We start from the raw sequence: 5,000 nt of genomic DNA, 5'->3' as shown, positions 1-5,000 counted from the left end.
ATGAGAGACAAGAAAAGACGGTGAAAGAGAGAGAGAGAGAGAAGGGGAGAGAGAGAAAGAGAGGGAAAGAAAGAGAAAGTGAGCAAAAGATGTTAAAAGAGATAGGTGTCAGGGAGACTGAGAGAGCGAAGAAGAAAGAGAGGAGGAGACAAAAGATAGAGAGAGAGAGAGAGAGATAGAAAGAGAAGGGGAGAGGTGTAGGGTGAGAGAAAAATCTTCAAAATTTTTTTACAAATCATTTTTGTTTCCTTTCCATCTTCACGTGTGACTGTTAAGGTCCTTGCTTTAAAATTTGCCTCGGAGTTCTTGGCAGTCACTCGGTCAGGTCAATAGACCTAACGCCACCACAATCACCACCACACCGCCAATATTAACAACCCTTGATATCTCTAACAACACTCCGATAGCACCACAGCAGCTTCAACACCATCAACTCTACCACTATCACAATCACTGCCATCACATCATTACTATTACCACTACCATCACCACCATCACCACCATCATCCCCACAACCACCACTACCACTATCACCATCCTCAGCAATGACGTTGCTGTCATTACCAGGAGCATCACCACCGCTACCGCCATCATCGCTAACACTTCAGGCCTCACCAGTAACCACTACCAACACCATCAGCACAATATCACCATCATTACCACTGGGACTGCCACTACCAACGCCATCGCCGCCTTCTCCGCCGCCACTGCAACATCCACCATAGCCGCCGCCACCACTATCTCTTATACCGCTACCATCAATACCACCGCCGCCAAGCCGCCACCGCCGCCAAGCCGCCACCGCCGCCAAGCCGCCACCGCCGCCAAGCCACCACCGCCACCAAGCCACCACCGCCACCAAGCCATCACCGCCACCAAGCCGCCACCGCCGCCAAGCCGCCACCGCCGCCAAGCCGCCGCCGCCGCCAAGCCGCCACCGCCGCCAAGCCGCCACCGCCGCCAAGCCCCCACCGCCACCAAGCCCCCGCCGCCACCAAGCCGCCACCGCCACCAAGCCCCCACCGCCACCAAGCCCCCACCGCCACCAAGCCCCCGCCGCCACCAAGCCGCCACCGCCGCCAAGCCACCACCGCCGCCGAACCGCCACTGCCGCCATGCCGCCAACGCCACAAAGCCGCCACCACCGCCAAGCCGCCACTGCCGCCAAGCAGTACCACTACCATCGCTGACACTTCCGTCAATACAATAACACCACCACCAACACGACCACCATCGACAACATCATTGCTAACACTTACGTCATCACCAATAGCAACCACCAACAGGTCAGCCAAGACCATCAGTACAATACCACCACCATCACCACCACCACCACCACCACCACCACCAACGCCACTACCGCCGCCGCTGACACCGTCACCTCCACTACTGCTGTTAGCGCCCCCCACCATCATCACTACCTTCATCGCAAACACTTCCGTCGTCATGAGTAACACTCACCAATACTACAAGAAGCATCATTAACACAGCATCAACTCCATTACGACCACGACCACCACTACTATCACTGCAACAACAACAACAACAACAACAACAACAACAACAACAACAACAACAGTAACACTACTACCAACACTGCAGCAATCTGAAATAAACATCATAAGCCCACCGCCATCGCTGAACCGTTGACTATCACGATAACCTCCCGACCATTACCACCGGCAACATGTGCGTTACTTTCACTTTCACCAATATCAATCATACCTTACAAAAGTCAACACACACATAAACACACACGGCGGCGAGCTGGCAGAAACGTCAGCACTCCGGGCGAAATGCTTAGCGGTATTTCGTCTGCCGCTACGTTCTGAGTTCAAATTCCGCCGAGGTCGACTTTGCCTTTCATCCTTTCGGGATCGATTAAATAAGTACCAGTTACGCACTGGGGTCGATATAATCGACTTAATCTGTGTTTGTCTGTCCTTGTTTGTCCCTTCTGTGTGTAGCCCCTTGTGGGCAGTAAAGAAATAGGTATTTCGTCTGCCGCTACGTTCTGAGTTCAAATTCCGCCGAGGTCGACTTTGCCTTTCATCCTTTCGGGGTCGATTAAATAAGTACCAGTTACGCACTGCGGTCGATATAATCGACTTAATCCGTGTTTGTCTGTCCTTGTTTGTCCCTTCTGTGTGTAGCCCCTTGTGGGCAGTAAAGAAATAGGTATTTCGTCTGCCGCTACGTTCTGAGTTCAAATTCCGCCGAGGTCGACTTTGCCTTTCATCCTTTCGGGGTCGATTAAATAAGTACCAGTTACGCACTGGGGTCGATATAATCGACTTAATCCGTGTTTGTCCCCTCTGTGTGTAGCCCCTTGTGGGTAGTAAAGAAATAACACATAAACACACACATACATACGTAAACACACTAATACACACGCGCATATACACACTCACACACATATATTCTCTTCGTACAAAGAGGTCGTTACATTCATGCCCAAATACTGCTCTCCCGACAAAGCTGCTCAGCTAATATAACATTCCTTAGAGACGCGGCACTCAAATAACAGACATACCTACCAAAAAAACGAATCGTGTAGTTCCCTTCTTATCTGTAACCCTTTGCATTGCTTTGAGTCCTCAAATTCTTGACAGAGTCATAAAGACTCCGTTGTGTGTCTTACAGTGTGTGTCGGGCTGTTTTAGACTTGGCGGGGGCCCGTTTCTCAAGAGGTTTGACCACAATCGATATCGATATCTTCCACAAAACAGAAACCCTGGCAGAGAGAGAGAGAGAGAGAGAGAGAGAGAGAGAGAGAGGGGGGGAGAAAGAAAGAGAAATTTGACCTCAGTACAAGACTGGTACTTTATTAACTGGTCCCGGAACTTGATCTCGGCAGGGCTTGAACTTAGAGAATCAAGAACCGGAATGATTACTGCAAAGCTATCTTACTGACATTGTAACAAACTTGCACATTGATGACCTGCCAGCAATACCATGAAAGAGACCCGAAAACTTTTTTTAGAGAAGCAAACTACATGAGACATGGCCCATGATCAGGCGGGTCACATTGCTAAAGAAATAATCAGTGTAGCTTTCTGTTAGATGTGCCATTCAGAAAGTCCTACGGGCTGCATTTTGCATGTTTTCCATATAACATCAATTACAACTAGTCTTCGCATTCAACAACATAAACATATCGTAGACGTACACAGAAGACAAAATTCCTAGTGTACACACATATATTACATTATTTCAGTCAGGGCAACCGGCAGGCCGCAGGACTTCTTGAATGGCTCACCTAGTGAAGAACGATCTTGAGTTTTTTTTAGTAGAGCGGCCCGCCAAATGATGAGCTGTGTGATATGCGGTCCGCTTCTTGAAAAACTTTGCGTAAGCCTGTCGTGGAAATTATAACACCTTCCATGATGTTCGCAACGCAATCAGGAGGACATCCTCCAGGCTTACTTAGAGAAATTATTCTGGTTACTTTTGGCAAAAGAAAAAAGAAAAGGTGTTCCAGTTGATCCGATCAACGGAACAGCCTGTTCGTGAAATTAACGTGCAACAGGCTGAGCACTCCACAGACACGTGTACCCTTAACGTAGTTCTCGGGGATGTTCAGTGTGACACAGTGTGACAAGGCTGACCCTTTGAATTACAGAAACATGAAGAAAAAGTGAGAGAAAGTTGTGGTGAAAGAGTACAGCAGGGTTCACCACCATCCCCTGCCAGGGCCTCGTGGAGCTTTAGGTGTTTTCGCTCAATAAACACGCAAAACGCCCGGTCTGGGAATCGAAACCGCGATCCTATGACCGCGAGTCCGCTGCCCTAACCACTGGGCCATTGCGCCTCCACATCACCTACTAACAACAATAACAGCAGCAGTAATGCTGGAGACGAGGAGTAGACATGCAGGAAACGGAAATACGCAGCTAAGAAAATAAAATAGGTACCAGATCCAGTATCATAAGGGCGGTCAATTTGATCGACTAAATTCTTCAAAGCGTTGCCCCAGCATGGCCGTGGTTCAATGAGTGAAACAAGTAAAGCAATGATACATACATGTATAAAAATGCAAATACACAGGCACAGGTATGGCTGCGCGGTAAGGGTTCTGTTCCACAACGTGACACATTGCTCAAGTGTCTTCTACTATACTCTTGGGCCGACCAAAGCCTTGTGAGTGGATTTGGTAGACGGAAACTGAAAGAAGCCTCTGTATATATATATATATATATATATATATATATATATGTGTGTGTGTGTGTAGGATTATTTTTAATAAAATAAATTTTTGTCGATTATACATACGACAATGGCTTAGCTGGCAGAAAACTTCGAAGTCACTGTCAGCTATATTCTTGTTCAAGAATCATAAATTTGTACTCTAAAAATGTGTAGAGTGAACCCTTTAGATTAATGAAAAATTATTTTTTACTATAACTGAACATAAAAGCTAGCATTAATATATACACAAACACATATATATATATATATATATGTATTTATGAATAGACCCCACCCCCGAACGCATACACGCGTGCACGCACACGCACACACACACACACACACACACACACACACACACACACACACACACGCACGCACACACACACACACACACACACACAATCGATTCGGGTTAATAGCATACAAGATAATTTTGTAATTCGGATAATTCGGGTAATTACATAATTTGTTTTTCGATTTTAAGTAAAAACCTATCTCGCATAAAATTGAACATGTGTGTGTGTGTGTGAGTGTCTGTGTGAGTGTGAATGTGTGTCTCTGTGTTTGTGTGTGTGTGTGTGCATGTTTATATGTATGTACGTAAATATTCATATATATATAATATATATATATATGTATATATGAGTATGTATTAATATATATGTATATGCACATATTTGTACTTATGTATGTATGTATGTATATATATATATATATATATTTGTACACGCATACACACAAACACACAAACGCACACATACACATATATATGTATGATGTATGGTTTCATATAAATAAAGTGATTCTGG

This window comes from Octopus bimaculoides, chromosome 5, assembly GCF_046866305.1.
Source record: "Octopus bimaculoides isolate indiv1 chromosome 5, ASM4686630v1, whole genome shotgun sequence".
Classification (NCBI taxonomy): Eukaryota; Metazoa; Mollusca; class Cephalopoda; order Octopoda; family Octopodidae; genus Octopus; species Octopus bimaculoides.
Note: the sequence above shows the minus strand (reverse complement) of the source record.